We start from the raw sequence: 25,711 nt of genomic DNA, 5'->3' as shown, positions 1-25,711 counted from the left end.
ATGGAATAAGAAGTAATTAGGCATCCAACTCTTGCAGGATGTTTCCATGAATGTCCCATGCGCAAGAGTGACATATGGAGAGAACAGATGCCCAGGAGTTTTACACTGAAGCAGATCGCCTCAAAAAAGGGAGTTGATAGGATAATGCTAGCGGGGGGAAGCGTGAGGGCTGGCTCGGGTCCCCCAGTTTGGCTGGGTTTTTTTTTTTTTGCTGCACAAGAAGTAAATGCCATTACTCTCTCTCTCTCCCTCTCTCTCTCTCTCTCTCTCTCTCTCTCTCAATGTTTATTTATTTATTTTGAGAGAGAAGGAGCACAGAAGAGGGGCAGAGAGAGAGAATCCCAAGCAGGTTCTGTGCTGTCAGCATGGAGCCCTCCCTGTGTGGGGCTCTATCCCACCAACCCGTGAGATCACAACCTGAGCCGAAATCGAGACTTGGACGCTCAACCAACCGAGCCACACAGGTGCCCCGAATACTATTACTCTCCTAAACCTCAGTTCTCCCATCTGTAAAATGGCCGTGATATCTGCCTGGGTGGCTTAAGCAACAGGATTTATTGTCTCACAGCCCTGGAGGCTGGACATCCAAGAGGAAGGTGCCATCAGGGTTGGTTTCCTTCAAGGGCCTCTCTCCTTGGCTTGCAGATGGCCGTCTTCTCCCTGCGCCCTTACATGGTCGCCCCTCTCTGTGTCTGTTTCCTAATCTCCTCTTCTTATAAGGACACCAGTCATTTTGGATGAGGGCCCACCCCAATGACCTCATGTTAACTTAACTGCTTCTTTAAAGGCCTTGTCTCCAAATATAGTCACATCTGGCGGTACTGGGGGTTTAGGGCTTCGACATATGAATGTGAGAGGACACAACCGAGACCATAGTGGACAGACAGGCAACAGTGATGAGAATGTAATCACAAGGTCGTTTCAGCCCAACTTGTATTGGAAAATGGATAGTATCAAGCACAGCAGAGCCAGTACAAGGGGCCAAGGGTCACGAGAGTCCACGGATGAGGCCATCCATCATCAGGTATGTCTCCCTGATTTGCATTTCTCTTTTTCCCCTCTTTTCTGTGGTGAGCCACCAAGTCAATGGTAGAGTGTAGAAGTCTGGGACACCACCCACGAGAACACTTATTAACCAAGTGGACCTCAGTTCCTGGAGACTTGTCTCTTCCTGGCGCCCTCCCCTTCCCCGAAGCGGGGCGCGGCAGTCTGCGGGGTGGGGGGGGGGGTGACACTGAGACGGATGGGCAGAATGGAAACTCAAGGGCAGGGCTGTGAACATTGTCTTGGGGAAATTTGTGTGATGCAGGCCAGGGGGTGACTTTATTCTTTGGGTTTTAGTTATAAGCGGCGATGAGTGATTTAGGAGGGGGTTGTTCCAGTGCGGTCCTTGTTTCAATAAAGGGACGCCTTTGAATATTGTTGCCTGTGTTGTGGCCCTAGTGCATCATCTCCAGATGCAGTGGGGGTGGAGGAAGGTTGGACCGGGGCCAGGCAAGTGACCCCTCTGGGGCCAATGCTTCTGATCTGATCTCCAGTTTGTAAAGTGACTGTTTGAGGCCCACCAGGGAGCTGGGTGACAGGGTTTTCTGGAACCTGCCTTTCGTTCTCGGAGCAGAAGTGCCCCGAGCAGTGAGATAGCAGCACTATGTGCTGCAGGAGCCCATGAGGCAGCTTCCTCTCCATGCCGCTCACGCGGCGCCAGCAGGGAGCTCATGCCACTGGGGGACAAGACAAAGGACAGCAGGCACCTGTGGGTCAGCTCAGACACACCCGGGTGACCTGGCAGGGACACCTGCCTTGCACGGTAACCAAGGCAGGGCCAAGGGCACAGGATACATGGGCCTGCGGGCAGGTGCATCAGTAGCCTGAGTCAGGACAGGCTTCAATTTCCTCTGGGCACATCCTCAATCACCAGCGATAACTTCCTGCGTCGCTCATCACAAAGGCCTGTGGCCAGAGTGCCTCAGACAGGTCGGAGGTCTTCGAGATTACAATGGACCCCTGTTGGCTTTCACTTTCAAGATTTTGCTGGTATATCACACAGTCAGTTGTTGCTTTATTTATTTTCCCCTCACTCTTTACGCTAGGGTCCAGCCACAAGGGCCCCTGAAATTCATGCAGAAGTTTGCATGTGTGTTGAATATGTGGGGAGGCGTTTTTCTGGGAAGCCAGTGTGCACTGAGGTACCAATGACTCCCCACCGTGTCCTACACAGAACAGAACCAACACAGGTTGATGGGAGGGGTGGGGAATCATGTTAGTCATCCCAGGAACCAACAGTAGCATCTATTTCTGAACCTTCATAATTTACACTTATCACCAACTTAGATCAAGCTGTCGGTAGGGTTGGTTTCTTCTGAGGGCCGGGAGGGAGAATTTGTTCCAGGCCCTTCTCGTAGCTCCTCCTAGCCCCAGGCGTTCCTTGGCTTATAGATGGCATTCTTCCTGTTTCTTCATATTGCTTGTTCTTGTATGCATCGGTCTCTGTGCCTGAATTTTCCCTTCTTAGAAGGAAACAAGTCACACCAGAGTAGGGTCCTCCCTACTGGTCTCATCTTAAATCTGTCATCTGTAAAGACCCATCTCCAAATAAGGTCACAATCTCAGGTATTGAGCATAGAGTTCAACATCTTTTGGGGGGACACAATTCAACCATAAGAGCCCCTCTCTATGTCACTACCATCATCACCGTGCCTATTCATGAGCCAGCGATGTTGAATACTGACGCCTGAGTTGTCTGTCCGGCCCTGTGTAGCCTCTCCTATGCATTCTGAAGGCATCCCTGCCTGGCCTGTTTGTGTTGATCCAATCACGTGATCTATCACTGGGCACCCCAGACTGACCTGATCTTGAAGACGCACGGGGAGGTCTGCTAAGGAAGTCAAGGCTCTTCGCAAGCTGCTACCAGCCTTTATGAGAAAAATATCTGGCTGTTCCAGAAGGAGACTGGGAATTCATCTCTCCTATCTTGTTCATGTGCTTCTACTAATACTATTCCCTCACTCTTCTGGAACACCCTTCCTTCTCTGTTCCTTTTCTGTCTATGCCCCACACCAGCCCAATCTGTCCCAGTACCTCAAAACTCACTTAGTCTGCCCCTCTCTGTGGATTCTTTTTGGGTCCACAAACTGGATGTGACTCTGAGTCTTTCACTGGACCTTGGACCTCTTGCTTGGAATACGCATTTGAACTTTAGCTCATGTCTTTCAGTCCCAGTCCAGCAGAGGATAAGGTTGGTGCCTCTGGGACCTTTCCTCGCCCGCATTGTCTGGTGGGGTGCTCTGAAGCGGAAGGACCACACATCCTGGTAAGTGGGCCTGATGCTTCACATGGTGGCCTGGACTTGATTCTGCCATCCCAGGGATCTTCCTACAATCAGCCGAGGGTCCCGATTCTCTATAGGGAATCACAGACACCTTGAGCAAGAGTTCTTAGCTTCCAGCCCACCCCAAGGCAAACCTTCTGGGGGGATGAAAAGCTTCTTTCAACGTAGCTGAGTTGCCTGGTTCAGCCTCAAACCTCCACTGCTCTATGACACTTGTGGCCCGGTCATTTGCATGGTGCATGGTGCTCCGGACTGGTTTCCAGCAGCGAATAGGTACGAGCAGCGTTAGGGTTACAGGCTCCGTGGACAGCATGTTTATGGGCAGAATCTTCACCATACTTCACTTTTAAGAAAATGGTCTTGTTGAAAGGATGATACAGACATATTCTCCCAGAGTTCCTGGAATTGTCAAGCTTTGTGCCACTGGTTGCTCTGTCCCTTTGCCTAGAGTGTCCCTTCCCCTCCACTTAGCCTGGCAGATCCCTCATCCTTCGAGGACCATCTCATCGTTTCTTCTACAAGCGGACTCTCCTGGTTCGCCCTCATGCACACCACACACCATCTCCTACAACTCCAGCCAGAGGAATTCTTTCCACCAATGGGTTCCCGCACTGCTTTGTGAGAACCTCTGTTAATACACCTGTGTGGCTTATCTGTGTGTCTGTCCCCAGCTCGAGGACAGAGACCACACGGCTTCGCTTTTATCCCCACCTCTCTGGGCAGGTTCTGGTGCTCAAGGCTGTTCTATTTACTTTAAATAATCCCAGCTCTCCTTCGTTCGCAAACTCAAGACAGGTATCACGTTTTATTGAAGTACAAGCAGGACTTTGGACCAAATGCGGAGACATCACAGTGATCAGTGCCGGTGAAGGGACAACACTCGTGGCCAGTTGCCCTCGGGATCCAGGTCAGACACGTCACAACCAGGACGCCTGAGAACTCTCTGGAGGCCAGACCTGGAGGGCCCCACAGTTGAAAGATAAGCCTCAGGCCGCACTAACTGGAGAGGACAGGCAGATGGCAAAGTGAAACAAGGGACACGAAATGGCTCCGGAGGTGATTTTCCAGTGCTGGGTCACTCTTTTATGGCTCAAATGTCTTTTCCCTGAAGAACTGGAGGTGACTGTAGCAGTGAAAATTGTCTTTTTTAACACCTGTCTTGGCAAAACAGAACGACGACTGCCCAAGAATTCCAGAAATCTGGGGAGGCCTGTGGCAGACAATCCCTGTCATATAAACTTATCCGGTATCCCCAGTATTTACTGCTACTCCTACTATTGTTATTATTATTATCATTATATTATCATCTCCCACTATCAGGCATAGCCCAGAACCTGTGAGCAGGGTGTCAGGCTGGGATCTCAGCACCCATGAACTCGAAGACAGCCCCTACCTGTAAGGACTTACGGTTTAATGGGGGACATAAGCCCATGTAGGCCTGGAGGAGCTCACCGTACGGAGTGGCATGTGCTCACGTTCAAGGATACCCACAACACGCGTCCTATGAAGATACGAGAAAATTCACCCTATGGGAACCTCTGGTGACCAGGCCCGGGGTCCCTGCTCTCACCATACCGGTTGGTTCCACTTTGTCATTTTTATAGACTGGGGCTCTGCGTATTGTTTATTTTAAAGAAAAGCCTCTGCTTTTACAACAAAAAGTGAAAAAGCAAACAAACAAAAGCCCTAGAATCCATTGGGCCCAAGCTCCTTATTTCCCAGGTGAAGAAACATAAGTTCCGAGAGGTCTAATGGGCCGTCCTGTATCACATAGCTGCTTATCTAGAAGGTGGCAAACTCAGGCCAGACCTAGGTCTCCTCATAGTTTTTATTTGTTTCTCTACATTTGTGTCATATGTGTCCTTTCCTTTTGGCTGGGGGACTTACGCTGTCTTTTCACCTGTGTTGAACACCTGGGTAGAGAAATGTTCATTCTCCTCTGAGCAGCAGGCAGCATGGTCTCTGCCTCGAACTTTCAGGAACCTAATCTTTAGTCATCAAATGAACATCTGCAGTGCGCCCAGCCCAGTGCCTCCAGGTAGCAGAAATATCTGACACATGTAGGAAAGGGCAGGGATGCTATCTGAATCTTCACCGTCTGAATTCAGTGTTCTTATTGGACTCCCAAAGCACTGTTTCTATAATTTGTATTCCACTAAGCCCCAAAGCCGGTTAAATATGGTTGAGAAATACTTCTTACCTTGCCCCCCTCTTGGAAGTCCTGCCATAAAGAATCATGTTGGATGGTTGATCTGGAGATACTCAATACTTCTGCTTGCCCCTGCTCTTATTTTTAGGGAGCCAGCCTTGCCCTCTTGCAAGACAATCCCTCCCACTACCTCTGCGCAGTATGAAGGGGGTCCCGTGGTTGCCTCCCCCCCAGCTGATTAGTCCCAGGTACTCAAGCTGAGCCAATCAGTTTCAACCTCCTGCCACTGTTTTTTTTTTTTTTTTTTTTTTAATGTTTATTTACTTTTGAAGGAGAGAGAGACAGAGCATGAGCAAGGGAGGGGCAGAGAGGGAGGGAGACACAGAATCCGAAGCAGGGTCCAGACTCTGAGCTGTCAGCACAGAGCCCGACGCGGGGCTCGAACCCACGAACTGTGAGATCATGATCTGAGCAGAAGTGGGATGCCCAACAGTCTGAGCCACCCAGGCGCCCCCTGACACTGTTTTTTGTTTTGTTTTGTTTTTTAGATTTAGAAAACCTGACTGACTTAGTTTGGGTCCTGGAGCTATAAAGTAACAGTGCCCTGGGAACTGACGCTTCCACGTTGAGCAGCCATTTTGGAGCTGTTTGCAATAATGAGCAAGAAGAAAGATTTGGCCTCTAGGGAGAAAAAGAGAATGGAGGAAATTTGCGGAGAAAATACAAGGCAAGAAACCACATGAGGATTGTGACATCACAAAACGGTGACGTAGGTAACTTCAAACCATCAGACCACCACAGAAACATCAAAAACAAGCAGAAACTGCCAGAACCACCTCTGTCAGAACTCCGGAAAACAGTCAAAAGTCTACAGCAACCGAGTAGGTGCTGAATCAAGAAAAAAGCAACTCCAAGATAGTAGGAAAGATTTATGGCATTTTACTTGCCCTTGTCTGACTTCTCCCTGCCTGGCAGGGGGGTCTTGAAGATGTTGGCCATGTTCCCAGTGTGGGACCCTGGTCCCTGGCTCTGGAGGGAGCTGAGCAGACTATATTTGCAAATTATTGTGGATGTCTGTTCTAACCCGTCTGGGGATACCTGAAGAACAGACACAAGAGAAATAACCTGTTTCACCTACATCAAACTTTAGCCCAGAAAAGCAGCAGGCATTGCCTGAAAACACTGCAAGATGAACTAACAACCCACAGATGCTTGGGCAAAAGATTACAGTGGAAACATACAATAGACTGCTTGATACATAACCTAGACTGACTCAGACCCGGGAGCAAAACAGCTCCTAGCGTTTAAGGAAATCTCTGAAAATACTAGTTGCATGAAACTAAGGAACAGAGACTCCAGTGGCCACACATGGCAAGGAATATGGAATCAGAGTCTGCAAAACCAGTTGGGGAAAGTTTCTAAACAAATAGACTACTATCGTCTTCAAAATGAAAAACAAACCAACCAACCCAAACCAGAAAACCTTAGGGAACTGAGAGAATCGGATTTCCATATTTACTACTTTATACGATTCAAGTGTCCAGATTTCAGCAAAAAAAATCATAAGGCATTTGAAGAAACAGGAACATATGGCACATGCAAGGGAACAAAATAAATTGACAGGGACCCCGAATAGCCAAAACGATCTTGAAAAAGAACAAAATCTTATACCACCTGATTTTAAAGCAAATGACAAAGCTATAATAATGAAAACAGGGTGGTACCGACACAAAAACAGACATAGAGACCAATGGAACAGAACAGAAAGCCCAGAAATGAACCCTTGCAGATATGCTCCATTGATTTTTGACAAGTGTGCCAAAACCATTCAATGGGGAGAGGAAATTTTTTCAGCAAATGATACTAGGAAAAATGGGTATTCACATGCAAGAGAATGAATTTGGACACTGACCTCAAACCATTTGCAAAAATTAACTCAAGGGCGCCCGAGTGGCTCAGTCAGTTGAGCATCCAACTTTGGCTCAGGTCACGATCCCATGGCTTCTGAGTTCAAGCCCCGCGTCGGGCTCTGTGCTGACGGCTCAGAGGCCGGAGCCTGCTTCCGATTCTGTGCCTCCCTCTCTCTCTGTCCCTCTCCCACTCGCGTCTATCTCTCTCTCTCTCCCAAAAATAAATGAACATTAAAAAATTGAAAAAAAAACCCAAAAATTAACTAAAAATGGTTAATGGATCTAAATGCATATACGAGCTGAAGCCCCAAAACTCTTAAAAGAAAACAGGGAGAGATCTTCATGACTTTGGATTTGGCAATGGATTCTTAGATATGACACCAAAAGCACAAACAACAAAGAAAAAAAAAGAGATAAATTGAATTTCATCAAAATTAAAGCTTTTTTTTTTTGCATCAAAGGACATAAGAAAGTGGAAAAACAACATACAGAAAGGTAAAAATATTTGGAAAACACCTATATGATAAAGGTTTAATATCCAGAACATCCCACAACTCAACAACAAGAACAAAAACAAACAACGGACGTTAAAAACAAATGCACAAAGGGCTAAATAGCCATTTTTACCAGAGGATAAATATGTATGGCCACTAAACACATGAGAAAGTACTCAAAATCACTAGCCATAGCCAATCAGCATATGAAAAGGTACTCAGCATTTCTAACCATTAGGAAAATGCAAGTCAAAACCACAGTGATATGCCGCTTCATACCTACTAGGTTGGCTCTATTTAAAAAAAATAAAAAATAAAAAAATAAAAAAATTAAAAAAAAAAGGCAGAAACAGAAAACAGGTGTTAGCCAGGCTGCGGGGCAATTTGAACCCCTGTCCATTACTGGTGTGGATACAAAATGGTACGCTCACTGTGGAAAACAGTATGACCGTTCCTCAAAAAGCTGCATGTAGAATTCCACTGCTGGGTATCTACCTCAAAGAATTGAAAACAAGGATTTGGACATACTTGTGCCAGTGGTCGTAGAGTATTCTGCACAGTAGCTGTGGGGTTACCGCATAGGGGTAGAGAGTTTCTGCTCAGGGTAACGAAAAGGTTTGGCGAAAACATGGCGGTAATCGTTGCACAACACAGTGAATGTAACTAACGCCACTGGACCGTGTGCTTACTAACGTGACAAATAGTGTGCTCTCTGTATATTTTAGCTCAATAAAAAATTCTGAAGAAGCAGTCCCGCAGACAACTAGTATGGTAAATAGCATTAAATTTAAAAAACAATGACCACATGGCCTCTGAGAAGGTGAGTTCTCAGTTCTGGAAAACTTTCAGTTCCTACTTCCTGTCCCTCACGGGCTTGTCGCTACTTCCAGGGTCTACAAGACACCCCCATTGCTCAACTGATGTTAGTTTGTACTTGAGCTTCCTCCAACAGGTTCCTGTTTTTGTGACCACATGATCCCTGATTTGGAGTGACTTCCATTAATCTGGTGGCCTCTATAAGCATTTGTCCGCGGGGTCCCTGACACCTGCTAACACTCACTGGCTCCCCAGAAACATCTGGAAGAGGTACTGCCTGTTGTGTATAACGTTTTAAGATACAGCTTATCATCACAATGTTGTAGAACAGGGGTGCCTGGGTGGCTCGGTCGGTTAAGTGTCCGACTTCAGCTCAGGTCATGATCTCGCGTTAGTTCGAGCCCCACGTCCAGCTCTGTGCTGACAGCTCAGAGCCTGGAGCCTGCTTCCGATTCTGTGTCTCCCCCTCTCTCTGCCCCTCCCCTGCTCATGCTCTGTCTCTCCCTGTTTCAAAAATAAATAAAAGCATTAAAAAAAAATTAAAAAAAAAAAGAATGTTGTAGAACATAGTATTGACGTCTCACCTGGAAGTTGTTAAAAAGCTTTTTTAAAACTAATTCTGCAAATTAACTATAAATTATACATTAAAATTTCTTCTAGAGCCATAAACCTCTAAGAGTACGGAATTCTGGGTTTATGTATGTCTATTTTTTTTTTTTTTTTTTTTTTACCGGCTGTATACTGCATTTTATTTCAAGCTTTCTCAGGAATCAGCTTAATTTTAAGCACCCTAAACGGTCCACTCTCAAGCACAACACATGTAGCATTTTTCACGGCATGACACCTCCTTTTTTTTTTTTTGGTTTATATTTTGTTTAATTTTATTTTTTAAAATTTACATCCAAATTAGTTAGCATATAGTGAAACAATGATTTCAGGAGTAGATTCCTTAGTGCCCCTTACCCATTTAGCCCATCCCCTCTCCCACAACCCCCTCCAGTAACCCTCAGTTTCTTCTCCATATTTATGAGTCCTTCTGTTTTGTCCCCCTCCCTGTTTTTATATTCTTTTTGCTTCCCTTCCCTTATGTTCATCTGTTTTGTATATTAAAGTCCTCATATGAGTGAAGTCATATGATTTTTGTCTTTCTCTGACTGACTAATTTCACTTAGCATAATACCCTCCAGTTCCATCCATGTAGTTGCAAATGGCAAGATTTCACTCTTCTTGATTGCCAAGTAATACTCCATTGTGTATATATACCACGTCTTCTTTATCCATTCATCCATCGATGGACATTTGGGCTCTTTCCATTCTTTGGCTATTGTCGATAGTGCTGCTATAAACATTGGGGTGCATGTGCCCCTTTGAAACAGCACCCCTGTATCCCCTGAATAAATACCTAGTAGTGCCATTGCTGGGGTGTAGGATAGTTCTATTTTTAGTTTTTTGAGGAACCTCCATACTGTTTTCCAGAGTGGCTGCACCAGCTTGCATTCCCAAGCATGACACCTTCTTTAATTTAATTTTATTTATTAATTAATTTATTTTTTAAAATTTCCTTGTTTGACATATGCTGCCCACCCCAAGCCAGAGTGTAAGCCTCAGGAGGCCAGGAGCCCTGTGATCTCATTCACCTTGATATTATTCCCAGCTCCTGGGCACCAGGCCCTCATAAATATCTGTTGAATGAGTGAATGACACCTCCCTGATCTGTCCCTCCTATCAGCTTTCCCAAAGTCTAGCAACCTACAAGTCCTCTAAGGTAATTTCCAAACCACAGACGTGGCTCTATTTCTTGGCTCTGTCACAGACCTGGCTGCGGGATAGTTCTATGGCCACACTTTTTCTCTCTTTCTTTGAACCGCTTGGCCCTGCACTTCGGAGGCCATCTCTCACATTTAGCCCATTCGGCGAACGGCTCCTTTTGTTGCCCCTCAGAAAAACATGCTCTGCTCAGGGATGGCAACCAAACCTCTGCCTGCTAGGCCTTCAGAACTTTTTGTGCTCGTGGGGATGAGGAGGGAGGCATGGCGACCTGCTCCATTTGGTGTCACGCTTTGCGCTCGGAAGGTCATCCGGCATGGTGCAGAGATGCAGGGGTGGGTGAGGGAAGGAGCGCAACAAGCTGGCGTGCCTTTGTTGCCTCCATTGAACGGTATGTGGGGTCTTGGCGAAGGGAGGCGCTAAGACACCATTTGCTGGGAAAACTATGGATGCCTGATGTTATAGGTTCTACTCTCAGCGGCACCACTTGCTAGGTGTGCTAACTTAGAAAAGTCGCCCTCGGCCCAGCATGCTCATCGGTACACAGTGGAGGGCCGGGGATACTGTGGTCCACACTCACCCAACACCTTCTCCGCACCAGGCCCTTCCTCTGCACCGGGTTCATTTGCTCTCATTTGGTCCTCCCAGTAACGGTGACGTAGCTGGTGCTCTCAGGAGCAAGGAGGGCTCCAACAGAGCACGTGACCCCAGAGGGCCCATTTTGGCCTTTGAGGCAGAGAAGACTTATCTGCAGCCTGGCCTTTCTCTGTGTGGTTTGTACTGCAGTTCAATGTCAAAGGCTGAAGCCAAAGCCCAGGACACGCCAGTCACCCTGGCCTCAAAACCACAAATGACTGGACACAGCTGGCAGAAGAAGCCACATTCCAGGCATTTTGTACCTCATCAAATGAATCCAAAGATCCCGGCCTTCACTTTGTGTCTAAACCGCAGGTTCCCTTCCTTTCTGTCCAAACAAACTGGGAGGGAATTCCAGACAGATTACAAAGAAATATGCATGGTGTGTGATCATTATCCCTCCTGCCTTCGTTGTCCGGACAGCAGGTCTAGCTGGAAAGCTAGTCTGTCTGTTGTCCATTTCCTTCTTTCTTTGCTTATGTTGGATTATAGTATTGGAAAGAGGATAGTAATAATAATAATAATAATAATAGTGTTATAAGGCACCTGGGTGGCTCAGTCCGTTCAGCATCCAACTTCGGCTCAGGTCATGATTTCACGGCTCGTGAGTTCGAGCCCCGTGTCAGGCTCTGTGCTGACAGCTCAGAGCCTGGAGCCTGCTTCGGATTCTGTGTCTCCCTCTCTCTCTGCTCCCCACTCCCACCACCACTTGTGCTCTGTCTCTTTCTCTCCTTCTCAAAAATAAGTAAAAACATTTACAAAACTAAAAAAAAAAAAATAATAATAGTGTTATTTTCTGCTGTGTACCAGACACTGCTTGCTGGGGCATCTTAAGTTCTTTATGGCACATACACAGGTAGCTCGTGTCACCCTCATTTATGGTAAGGGAGAATTAGACATTCCAGAAGGCTAAGTTTGCACGCTGGCAGGGAAGAGACCCAGTTTTGATCCTGTTAGCTTGCTTCTTTTCATGGCTCATAGCTGAAACCTCCCTGAACTCCCGCTCCACAGCTGCAGAGCTTGCACCCATTCTAGCCCCGCAACCCCCAGGCTCTGAGGACAGAAAGTGGAGGTCTGAGTTCTCACCTTTCTTCTGGCTGCAGAGAGGTGTGAGGTTGGGGAACAGCCCCAAGTAGAACCATAGAGACCTGTTCTAAGTGTAGGAGCTGGGCAGCAAAGAGAACAGATTCCTCTGAACTGAACAGCACAGGGCAAAAGCAAATAGTCTGGAAACCAGTCTTTCATCTCCCCGCTGCCCTAAAAAGTGGGGTCAGTGCCAGATTCACACCATAAACAAGTGTTCACGGACAGGTTATTCCTGGGCTCCATGGTCTTTGTTGGAAGACATAGGTTCTGGTAAGTCTGTGACTTGGTTGTTTCCTACCCAACGTTCAGCACACGGAGCCTGTGTTGGACTAAATGTAAAATGTTAGGAGTCAAGGAAGAAACTTTGGAGGAGGGATTGGCCACCCGGATGGACTGATGCCATTTGATCCTTCCCACTGGCTGTTGGTGAAAAGTGGGGGCCATGAGGTCACAGAGCCAAGCCACCTCCCTCAACCTTCAGGGGACTCAGAAAGCTGAGAAGGACAGTAATGCATCAAGACTCACATTTCTATGCACACGAGCTGAGCTAAGCTCCACCTACTTGAGCAAAGCTCCACCTCCTTGCAAGCATCACCGTTTAGAAAAAAATTTTTTTTCCAAAAGATTTGCTCTGTGGGGTTTATTCCTACACAGAAGGAAAGTCATGAAAACAATTCAATTAACTCATAATTAGCTTCTATATTCTTTACAGTTCTCGAAATGCTGTGTGTACCTTCACTTTCTTGAGCGTCACAGCATCCCTGGGAGTTAGGTAATCCTGTTTTTGTTACTGAGGATGCACAGGCAGTAAACATTACAGCTGGGCCTCACACTTGGATGTGCTGATCTATAGCCCCTGGTTTGCCCCTCATCTCACACCAAAAGCCATGATATGAAAAAAAAAAAAAGAAAAGAAAAAGAAAAAGAAAGAAACACTCTAAGAGCCCACACCCTCTACCTGATTGAGTCAGCAGTAAGCCATCAGCAGATCTTGCTGTCTGTGGAGGTACAACCCGTTCTGCCTGTTTGTTGATGAAAATCATAGTGAGAAGGGTGGTGTCATGGGAGGGTTCTAGAAGGTTGAGATGAGACTGGCTATCCGTGGGCAGTTTTCTGCATGGGAACGGGGTCCTTTCTGACCGTGGGACAATAAACCACCACTATACCACACTATACCACACTAAACCACACTATACCACAGGAAGTGGTACCCAGCACGGCCAACTACTTTGGAGCAGTGGGGTGGCAACTCTGAAGTCTGTAGGGCCACCTGGCAGGCTGGAAACTCAGGCAGGAGTTGATTTTGCAGTCTTGAGGAAGAATTTCTTCTTCCCTAGGAAACCTCGGTTTTCACTCTTAAGGCCTTCAAATGATTAGATGAGTCCCACCCACCTGATTGTGGTTGATCTTAAAGTCAACTGCATGTAGACATTCACCACATCCAAAAAACGTGTTCACAGAAATGCCTAGACTAGTGTTTAGTTAAATAACAGGATACTGTAGCCTGGTCGAGCTGACACATGGACCCAATTAACACAACCCTTGAATGCACCTGTGGCTTCCTAAGATGCTGTGGTACCCCGTGTGGGGGTTGTCCTCCAAAGTCAAGTCTCCAAAACCAAACAGCTGGGCCAATTTTTGTTGGTGTCTGTGTCCCAGCTCTCCTTCTGTGACGTGTGCAACTATGGATTCTTGTTACACGGATGGTTGTAGGATAGAAGAAAAGGAAGGTGAGTGGCTCTGACATTTGAGGGTGTGCCACTCACCAATGCTTCACCAAGACAGCTGGCTACCACGGTGAAAGGATCACACCCAACTCCCCCCTACAGTGCCGTGTGAAACAGCCACAGTTCTGCCACAGGGAGATTGCAGCGTCCGAAGGCCGTGGACAACACGATGCACAACTCAGGGCTTTCAGCAGAATTCTTTGTGGGCTCTTGTCTCCAGGGGTGGAAGGAATGATCCTGACTCCATTGGTTTAGTTCGTTGCTTGTGTTAGGATCATGATGATAATGGAATCCTTCCCTAATTTGGTTGGGTAATGCTCACACCTGTCTGGGCAATGCTCACATGTGTCTGGGAGACACACATGTCTGGGTGATGTTCTGCTGTGTGCTGATCCCTTACCTACCCCGTGGGGATGAGTGCATAGAAATGGTGTAGAGAAACACCAATAATACGAGAAAGCCTAGTTAGAATTAGTGACTTAAGATTCTTGGGTATTCATTATTGAGCACTTTGTGTTTGGTGCTAAGTGTTTCTCATGCGATATTCCATTCAGTTCTCCCAGGAACCCTTGTGAGGTAAAAACTGTCATTACTCTTCTTCTGCAAGTGGAAAATGAGGCTTGGTGATGGTAGGTCATTCGCTTGGCAGTGGCTGGGCCAGAGTGCTAGCTAGTCCAGGGCAGACAGGCTCCAGAGTCTCATGCAGGGAGCTGTCTTCTTTTATTAAAGGACAAGTTTTCACCTAGGAAATCCCATTTTCTTACTGTTAGTGGTCAGGGAATCGGATTGGTCTCTGTGGATGGAGCAGAGACGCCAAGTGTGTAACCAGCCCTGGGAACACTCAGTGCTCATCTGTGGCTCTGGTTGAGACCGCCTTCCTTCCTCCTTCCTTCTTCAGTCCGTCTTCTGTGTACAAAGCACTTTCTTCTACCTGAAGGCGCTGGTGAGATGTTGAAATGTGGCCCATGCTCATAAGACCTAAAGAAATTCCAGATGGAAGGGTCAAGGTTAACATAGGAGACGGTCTCATCAAGGTCGTTGTGACAAAGCAGCTCAGGGAATAAAAAATGCTGGGTGGAACACCACCAATCAGGTTAGAAAAATAAGGTGCTGGGGGAAAGGGGAGGGTACCCTGAAGCTTTGTGTACATGGCAGAAGAGAAGTCGGAGGTTTGGATAATCAATGAGACCCCGTGACATCTGGCTAGACAATTGGGAAAGAATCCTAAGGGAATATTCCAGGTCAGTGGCTGATAGAGTTCAACACACAGGCAGGGTTTGGGAAGCGTGATTAGAGCCTCTTCAGTCTGGAATGATTTTCTTAAAAAGCAATTGCTTATGTTGGTTGATTTGAAGTCCTGGGCTCATTGATGCTGGTCCTTTTCCTAAGTACATACATGGTGGCTTTCATGGGGATTTTAGGGCAGGAGCCCTTCTCCTACTTTAGTAATTCATATTTTGGAATGTGGTAAAAATTCATCATTTGAAAATTTCAGGCTGTGACCCAAATCAGCAGTGCCTTCCCAGAGTACAGGCCAAGTTGAATTGACACAAGGCTTCCATGACTTCTCAGCTGTGGTTCTCAAAGCTCGACCTGGTACTTGGTGAGAAAGACACCAGGGCACTGGGGAGGCAGAGCATGTGCCTCTCACTTCACAGGGCCCAGTGATTGCTCCCGAGAGGGACCTTATTGCCATTTCCCTCAGGATGGCTCATCACTTTTAATGCTAGATTAATAAATAATGATGAGGGGTACTTAACATGCTAATGGGTCATTAATTATTGCTGAAAGTCTGAGGGATTCTGGGGGAAACAAACAGCAAAGCGCACAGATATGGAGTGAATGTCTTCAAAATTACCACAATCACCATGAAGTAGATAATGACGGGATGCTTGAAATTACTCTTGCCTATTGAATTTATTAGGCTCGTGTCCTGCCTTTGGTGCCTTTTGTGTGACTTTGAAGGATGAGAGTTGAGGCAGGGACAACTGAGTCATGTATTTGGAGAAAAACCTCATTGTCTTGTGTTGTCTGCTTTTGTCCCTGCAGGGAGGTCAATCTCCATGTAAGAGAGATTTAAAGTGTTTCTATGAAGAGTCATTTCCTCAGGGAACCCACCAAAGGCTCCCAGAGAATGTTTTAATCTTGCTCTTGCATTTTGATTTTTTTAAGTGTAACTGCTAAGGAAAGTCAAATGAAATGATTAACAGTCACCACTGTATGTCAGCAAGTGTTCTGTTTTCCCTTCCTCTAGACTGTTCGGACTGCACACCCTACCCACCCTTTGGAGTTGGGTCACGTGATTTGTTTTGGCCAATACATTGTGTGACACGTGTCACTTCTAGACTGAGGCTTTATTGATAGGGTGAGATTTGCTGTAGACTCCTCCTGGTTTGGCAATCATGGAAGTTCGTTTATGTTGAGACAGAGCCTCCATCGTCTTTAGTCCCTGATCTGTGACAATGACTAGAGCCCCTATCCTAGCCCATGTTATAGCAAGAGTGAGAAAATTTTAAGAGTGTTGAGCTACTCAGATTTGAGTGTGATTTGTTTCAACAGCCCATCTTGACTGAAACAACCTCAGAAACAGTGGCTCCCGGTAAGTCTGAGGCACAGGACCTACCCCAATCCTGGCTAATAGTGGGATGGTGGTTTTAAAATATGTCCCCAAATTCCTTTGTACTCATCCTTTAAAAGGTAGCGCAAAATTTTCCTCCTCTGAGTATGTCCTGGATTTAGTGACTTGCTTCTAACTATGGAGAACAAGGCTAATGCCATAGCGTAAGGTCACTGAGGCGTCGGGCTTCCTCTTTGTTCTCTCTCCAAGTTCACTTGCTCTGGGGAAAGCCACTGACATATCATGGAGACATTCAGGCAACCCATGGAGAACTCATGCGGTGAGGAACTGAGGCCTCCTTCCAGCATCCACGTGAGTGTGCCATCTTGGAAATGGCTCCTCCATTGGAAGAGGTCCGAACTTGAGATGATGCAGCCCTCCCAACATCTTGGCTGCAACCTGACGAGAGAGCATGAGCTAAGCCATTCCCAAATTCTTGACCCAAAGAAGCCGTGAGATAATAAATGTTTGTTATGCAAGCTGCTAAGTATTGGGGTAATTTATCATGAAGCAATAGATAACTAACAAAGTGGGAAAAGGAATAGACCCCCAAATTTAGAAATTAAAAAATTTACTTCTAGTGGTGGTGAAGTAACTGCATATGAACTACATGTTAAGTAACTACATATTATCTTGCTTATCAAGGTCTTTAGACCTCTTTCTCCCAGAATCTCCAATGCCTCCCAAAGCTAGACCAAATAAACATGAAATATAAATTTAAAAAGCAATGAACTTGGGGCGCCTGGGTGGCGCAGTCGGTTAAGCGTCCGACTTCAGCCAGGTCACGATCTCGCGGTCCGTGAGTTCGAGCCCCGCGTCAGGCTCTGGACTGATGGCTCGGAGCCTGGAGCCTGTTTCCGATTCTGTGTCTCCCTCTCTCTCTGCCCCTCCCCCATTCATGCTCTGTCTCTCTCTGTCCCAAAAATAAATAAAAAATGTTGAAAAAAAAAAAAAAATTAAAAAGCAATGAACTTGATATGTAACCACAGCTTTAAGACAAATCCCTTAATGTCCCAGATAAACACTAGGGTTTATTCCAATCTAAGATTCCATGCTTCTGAGATTCTCTCACACTTTATTTTATTTTATTATTTTTTTCTCTTTCACATTTTAGAGTTTCTTTTCGTGTAGGTAACACTACCAATAGCTGTTACTTACTGAGCCATCTACGATGGGCCAGAGGGTAGTGACTGCTTCATGTGCATTATCTTGGTGATAACAGAATAAAGGAAGACATGATTATCCTCATTTTATGAATGAGAAATCAAAATGCCAAAAGTTTAAGCCACCTGGTTAGGTCACAGAGCTCGGATGTGGTAAGGACAGGGCCTGAACCTACTCTCTAGGCCATCAGATCTGCCCTCGTCAGTGCTAACATTCCGCCCTGTAAATCGTTTCTTTTCCCCACCCTGTCTCATAGCTCAGCCTCTCTCTGCTGTGAAAGTGGCAGGGGCATTTCGAGAAGGAGCAAGCACTTCTCTGTCAGGACCGCTAGGAGGAAAGGCCACTTGATCCTCTCAGCCTAAGGCAGGACCACTCTTGGGTGATGCCCCCAGCAGTCTCGGGATCTCTGGGAACTTCCTTCCCCCTTCTAGAAACAAGAGATCTGCTCATGTGCTCTGCAGGTGACCTTTATCTGCTTCACCCCAAATGCATTTGCCAAGGTGTCTGAGAAAATGCCAGTGAAGTCTGGAGTTCTGTTTCTTTAGCCCCATGTCTTGACAGCCTGCCCTTGGGTAAGCTTCCCCAGTGGCCTATAGTGCAAAAATGGGTGCATGTCACCAAGGCATAGGGGAGGACTCATTAGGTCCCACTGGGCAGTGGGAAGTGAGAAATCACTCCATTCTGGACTTGAGGGAAGTTCTGAAAGTGGCTTTCTTGTAAACAATAAGACCCAACAGGGAATGAGTTTCTGGCCCATTATCCATGACTTCAGTTGATGTTCTAAGACATGAGGCCAAAGTCCCTAGCAGCACAATAATCCCCAAGGAATGCCCTGCCCAGAATGCCTTATTGCACTTAAAAAAAGGAATTTGTAACCAAGACTGGGAGAAGGACCAAGGCCAAAGCCTGTGCTGGGAAGAGCGAGTGTTATTGCGAATCATGATCAATAATGAAAGCTCTACACAGCTGTGCTTACTGGGAGTTATCTAGTGATACCACTGGCAGTCAGCAAGAAAGGTCCAGCCCCGCTGCCCTGCTCCCTCCCACGGAAGAGAAGGGTACAATTCATTGGCTCTAATAAGACGCCCTTTGCCTCTTTCTCCCTTCTTCCACAGAGACTTGCTTCTCTGCCTTTGAGCTAGAATCTGCTTCATTCTGTCTACAGAATAAAGTCTCTGGTGGATGCTGGCTCTTTGAATCCCTGTGCTGCTTAAACTCAAGAAACACAAAGGACAGAAATCCCTCCCCCAAATTTGATGGTTTAGTATATGTGAATTGGCTTCTGTTTTTCTTCTTAGAGTTTTAGTTTTAGTATTCACTCATTTCAACCTGGTCTTACCAGGGATCACTAAAGGTATGGGGATGGGGAGGAGGGGCCACGAGATAGGAAAGAGATTCGGAAGAAGGTGGGTTAGGGAACAGGTTCCTACAGTGAAGTTTGTGAAGGTAGGAAATAGAGCACAGTAGGGTCTGCCTGACAGGAGGGAGTAGGCTTGGCCAGGCTTTGGGGTAAAGAGATCACAGGGAGCCCTCGAGCTGGACAGCCCTCCACCCCTGTGTGCTGGGAGGGACCCTGAGAAGTAACCTTACCTCCGTTTAGCAGATTGGGTAACAGTCAGGTCAAGCTCATTAGACCCTGGCACCGTGGGGGTCCGAATGAGTCAGGAGTTAACAACTTAGCCCAAAATCAGAGTACAGTCCTTGGGATAGGGGACACACACAGTTAAAAACAATATAAAAACAGGGAGGGGGACAAGCCATAAGAGACCGTTAAATATAGAAAAAACAAACAAACAAACAAACAAACAACAGCGTTGCTGGAGGAATTGTGGTGGGGGGATGGGCTAAACGGGCAAGGGGCATTGAGGAGAACACTTGTTGAGATGAACACTGGGTATTGTGTGTAGGGGATGAATCACAGGATTCTACTCCTGAAATCGTTATTGCACTATATGCTAACTAACTTGGATATAAATTAAAAAAAAAAAAATCCTTCCATTGTTGAATTACACAAACTAGTCCCTGAAAAGTTAATAGTTTTTTTCAGCGTGAGTATTCAAACTTCAGAACTTTGTGACCAATCAGGATAGAAATGGAATCCAAATGCATTTCTATCATGCATTGAGTTCAACAGAGAAAAGCTTTTGACACATGGAGAGAAATCAAATTCATCCCAGTTGAGACCCATAAAGACAATGTCTGAAGGTGTTTCCTCTGGTGATTTACCTAAGTCGTGAACTACTTGAGCAGACACAGCTGGGAGAGAAATTAAGTATCAGAAGGGAATTTTCCCTAAATGTTTTATTTATGAATTTGTTTACTCAAGTTCAACTACCTCCTGTTACAAAACTGGATTAAATGCCGACTTCATAATTAAGGAAGGAAGAAAGAAAGAAAGAAAGAAAGAAAGAAAGAAAGAAGAAAAGAAAAAAGAAAGAGAGAGAGGGAGGGAGGGAGGGAGAGAGAAAGAAATAAGAAAGAAAGAAAGAAAGAAAGAAAGAAAGATGGAGAGTGGTGGAGAGGGAGGGAGAGAGGAAGGAAGGAATCTACTAACATGCAGTTATCTGGAACAAGAAAAAAAATTAATACATAGACATGTTAAAATTTTAAAAAAGGAAATTAAAAAAATTGAAAATAGGGTGATGGGTATTGAGGAGGGCACCTTTTGGGATGAGCACTGGGTGTTGTATGGAAACCAATTTGACAATAAACTTCATATATTGAAAAAAAATTAAAAATAAATTTAAAAAAAGGAAGAGACTGAAATTTTTTAGTAAGTAAAACATGATAAACGGAACAAAGATAAATGGAAATTATTATAAAGTATTTCTTATAACAATTTAAAGTATATTAAACATTATTGGTAGCCTTTATTTCCTGTGATGTGTGTGTGTGTGTGTGTGTGTTAATTTCAGTGAATGTTAAAAAAGAAAACATATTCACTTTCTGCCTCAGGTCCAAAGCCCTCTGTCGTCAGCAGCTCAAGTGTGGCAGGTTAGGAGAACAGTGAGTTGAAAAAGGCCTGGTTCCCGTCCTCACGGAGCCCACAGGCCAGTGAGGCAAGAGTGGGGCCAGCTGTGGTCTGAGGACTGAGTTATATTCAAATTATTTGGGGACCCAGAGACCTTTCTCTTAAGTTGCTTCTGTGTTTCCATGGAACTTTCCCTCGATTTTCCACCCGTCAGTTGTGTGAGGTGCTGTCTTCTTGAGGACTTTCAGGATGCCTCGTCACCCCTCACTGGTGCAAACTGACCTTGGCTCCCCAATAGCAGAACTGAGCAGACCAGATACCTCGGTGCGTATGGATGATGTGAAGGGTTTGGGTGATGTTCTGTGAAAGAAAGGGGCTTGCCATGTCACTCGGAAAATATGGAGCTCTCATCAAAAGATTTCAGCAGATATCTGAGTCCTTTCACTAGAGGGGATGCCCTTGAACTTTATGGGATGCCTTTATCCTTCCACTAGGGGCCCCATGTGGTTGGTCTAGTAAGGCCTGGGCCTGGCCGGGGCGGGGATCAGAGATATGGAGAGGGAGCCCTAAGTCATGGCTAGATGGGCCTCACCACAAGAAGATGCCAGGCTCAGCAATAAATTTAGTGTTTGTGGAGCATGGGTAATTCATCTGGAACTTTCACATGTGGTTTTATCTCTTTTAATCCCGTTAGGAGGCCAAATTAGGCTGACGGAGTTAGGGTAGGACAGAGTCAAATGCCAACCTATGCTCCTGACTTGGGGGTCCATGTTCTTTCAGGGACCTGAGGATTTTTCAAGCCCCTGGGAGTTCAGAGGCATATTCTCAGGGAGTCTGTTTTAAAAATGTACCCAGGATTTGTTTTCCTCGGGTATGGTAAGACATGAGATACAGAAATGACTCCTGAAAGAAGCTTTTATGGTCACAGTAAACTGGAAGGCATGCCACGCAGGGCCACCTGGAGAAGCATAGGGGTTGGTCAGGAGGCCGAGGCAAAGGAGGAAATGGAGGCAAGAGCCTTTACTGTGATTTCCATGGGAAGGAACAGAGGAGACAGGGTTACCAGGCTCCGAATTGCCCACTTGAATAACTTTCAGTGAGCTCTGGGGCACAGGGGCTGTCCCGAGCTGTCTGGTTCCTGGTCCTGGGTGTTCAGGGAAGGGGGATAGTGGCCCAGAGTATGCAAGTCTCATAGAGGGGGTGATTGGCGTGTGAGCTCCAGACTGGCTGGTTTGCATTGGAAAAACTCAGTCTCTGGTGATTTGTTGACTACAATCTCTAGGAATTGGCTAAACCTGGGAGGGGCATTTCCTCCAGGGTCAGCAGGACCCCAGATGTCAGAGCATCAGAATGCAGGAAATAAGAAACTGTAGTTAATACAGGGTCTGATTGTTCTCAGCAAAAATATTTAAGCTATAGTTTAATTTCAAGGATAAACTTTATATAAATATAAATACATGTGCGTGTGTATTTTTCTTTTTCTGGATCACCAGGGTGACGTTCTTGGAAGTGAAAATTGCCACAGAAACTGTATTTCTTTTTTTTTTTAAGTTTTTTTTAATGTTTATTTATTTTTGAGAGACAGAGCGTGAGCAGGGGAGGGGAAGAGAGAGAGGGAGACACAGAATCCGAAGCAGGCTCCCAGGCTCTGAGCTGTCAGCACAGACCTCAACGCAGGGCTCGAACCCACGAACCATCAGATCATGACCTGAGTCGAAGTCGGATGCCCAACCACCTCAGCCACCCAGGTGCCCCTCTTTTTTTTTTTTTTTTAATGTTTTTTAAATTTAATTTTGAAAGAGAGAGAGAGAGTGTATGTATGTGTGTCTGTGCATGCAAGCAGGGGAGGGGCAGAGGGACAGGGAGACAGTGGACCCAAAGGCTGCTCCACACCGGCAGCAAGGAGCCGATGCGGGTCTCGAACTCATGAACTGCTAGATTATGACCTGAGCTGAAATTGGACGCTTAACCAACTGAGCCACCCAGGTGCCCCGTAGAAAGTGTATTTCTAATCCTTAGCCCCACTGGGGAGACTCACTGATCACCAGTTCATAACAAAATGACAGAAGCAGATGTAAGAAGGCCAGCTGAAGGCCAAGTGACATCCCCACGTGCTCTGCAGGTGGAAAGTGGGCAGTCATTCGGGCCGAGAGACGGGTGGGAGAACTGAGGGTAGGGCAGGGTGGGCACACCGAATCGAAAAGAGCCTGCAAAGCTGGGACCACATTCACTCGGCGAAGATCTATGTAGCGTCTTCAAAACAACATCTGACATATTAGCATTCTTGGCTTTGGTTTTATAGATACTTTTAGTTTTTTAGCTTTTAAAATGTTCATATATTTGCTAGGCTTTATAGTCGTATAAGATCTGTATATAGAACACAAACCTAGATTTATACGTGTACTTTTAAGATAAAATACGCACACATAAAGACAAAACAAATCAACGCCAGGGAACTGTCAGCATTTTTTTTTTCACAATAATAACAACAACAAAAAAAGAAATCGGCGTGTTCCTCATTTCTGCAGTAAACTGATTACAACGCCTCCTTTAGGCCAGTACAATTCTCCCCTGGGGTTTTTTGGCTCAGTGGGAACACAATCCCCAGTCACGTGGAACAGCCCGTATTGACAATGTGCACAGACACACGTTTGACTTTCCCCTGTGTGTGGCACGTGTGAGTCTTGTGGTGGCTGCAGGGGGACAAGTCCATGGGACACACAGTCCATGGGACAAGGATTATTGTGGTAAGATATACACGGATCATTTTCACCAGGCTTGAGTTTACACGAATACATTAACATCGTGGTGTAAAAATCACCATTACCTATACTCAAAACCTTCCCACATCTCTAACAAAAAGTCCGTACCCAAGCACCTGGGCGGCTCCGTCGGTTAAGCAACCGACCCTTGATTTCGGTTTGGGTCATGACCTCAGTCGAGAGACTCATGATCTCACAGTATGGAGCCCACTTGGGATTCTCTCTCTCCCTCCCTCTGTCCCTCCCTGCGTACTCTCTCTCTCCAAATAAGTAAATAAACTTAAAAAAAAAAAAAAAAGTCTGTACCCAATACACTCGCCCCTCTCCTCCCCCCAGCTTCTGGTTACCTCCATTTTTCCTGTGTCTACACATTTGCCTATTACAGGGACCTCATATACATGGAAACACACAATATTTGTCTGTCTGTGTCTGATTTATTTCACTCTGCATAATGTCCACAAGGTTCATCCACGTTGTAGCACGTGTCAGAATTTTCTTCTTTTTTAAGGCTGAATAATATTCCGTTGTTCACTTCTCATACTTCTGGTCACCAAATCTGTGGAGGTTCCCCCCGCCCCAAACCAAGCAGTTCTCCACACCACCAGCGGGGTGTCCTACAGTTTAACTCAATTCTGACACTACATGGAGACGGAGTCAGATCCCACAGGTTAAAGGGCTCAGTCCCACAAGACCGTCCCTCGCTTCAGATGCCAGTTGCAAGTTCTGAGTCCCCAGGGTCCCCACAACTTCTTTCTTACTTGGCTACAATCTGAAGGTTTCTGCGACCCCCCCTCAGGTTTGATTAATTTGCTAGAGTGGCTCGCAGAACTCAGGGAAACACTTACTTACGTTTACCCATTAATTAAAGGATAGGACGAAGGATACGCATGAACGGCCAGAAGAAGAGATATATAGGGTGAGGTCCGGGAGGCCCCCAAGAAGTTTCTACCCTGTGGAGTTGGGGTGTGTCATCCTCCCAGGGTGGATGAGTTCACCAGCCTGGAAGCTCCTCAAGTCCTCTACTGCTTAGGATTTTACGGAGGCTTCCTCACGTAGGCATGACCAATCATTAATTCCATTTCCAGCCCCTCTCCCCTCGCTGGACAATGGGGGATAGAGCTGAAAATTTTCAAGCTTCTAATCATGGTCTTTCCGGTGACCAGCCCCCATCCAAGAGCCCAGCCACAGTCGCCTCATTAGAACAAAAGAGGCTTCGAGTGCTCTTATCACTTAGGGAATTACACGGGTTTTAGGAGCTCTAGGCTAGAAACTGGGGGGCAGAGGCCAATATATACATTTGCTATTATCTCACAATACCACATTTTGTGTATCCATTCCTCTGTCAGTGAACAGATGTTTCCTCCTTTTGGCCATTTGAATAATGCTGCTGTGAACTTGGGGGTGCAAGTATATCTGGGTCCCTGATTGCTATGTTTTTTGCATGTACACGTAGGAGTGGAATTGCTGGGTCTGTGGCAATTCTATGCTTAACCTTTTGAGAAACTACCCAACCGTTTTCCATGACACGGTCACCATTTTCTATCCGCACCAGCGATAGACGAAGGTTCCAATTGTTCTCCCTCTTTACCAACACTTGTTATTTTCCTTTTGCTTTTGTTTTTTTTCTGCTTTGTTTTTTAAATCATAGCCATCCTAACGGCTGTTCCGTGGTATCTCACTGTGGTTTGGTCTTGCTTTAAGGACGTTTTTTCTGTCCTCCCTTAGTGACTTTTCCTCCTGAAAGGAAAATAAAAATGCCCATCTGCCAAAGATTGAGCTGTGGAATTTCTGCGAGAGACTGAGAGCAAGGCTCTCCAAGCAAAGATCTGTTTGGAAACTTCACCCACCCTGCGTTCCTTTAGCGCGAACCACTTTCAAAATATTCTAGCACATATTTTGCAAGCTGTTTTCATCATTTGGGACTCTGCTATCTCACCTAAAAGGAATGTGGGTTGATTCCGTTCGGAGGTTTCAAATGTGATAGGAGGAAGGCATGAACTGAACTCTGAGAGACAAAGAAAGCTGCCCACGGGGCCCTCGGAAAGATCTTCAAGCTTGCGATTGTGGGGGGGGGATCCTTCAGAGTCGACCATGGAGTGCTTAAAACAAAAGAAGAAAGATGACTGCGACCCCCCAAGGAGTGCCTCCCTGAAGTGTTTGCTCAACCCTTCTGGGGTAGAGGGGCTGGAGAGAAGTACAGAATGGGTTCCCTAGCTCGGAGTGGCCAAGTGCCCCCTTCTCTGGTTATGTCATGTACCAAGGGACAGCCGTGAAGGCTGCATCC

This window comes from Panthera uncia, chromosome D2, assembly GCF_023721935.1.
Source record: "Panthera uncia isolate 11264 chromosome D2, Puncia_PCG_1.0, whole genome shotgun sequence".
Lineage (NCBI taxonomy): Eukaryota > Metazoa > Chordata > Mammalia > Carnivora > Felidae > Panthera > Panthera uncia.
The sequence above is the reverse complement of the archived record's forward strand: the minus strand, read 5'-3'. Positions refer to the sequence as shown.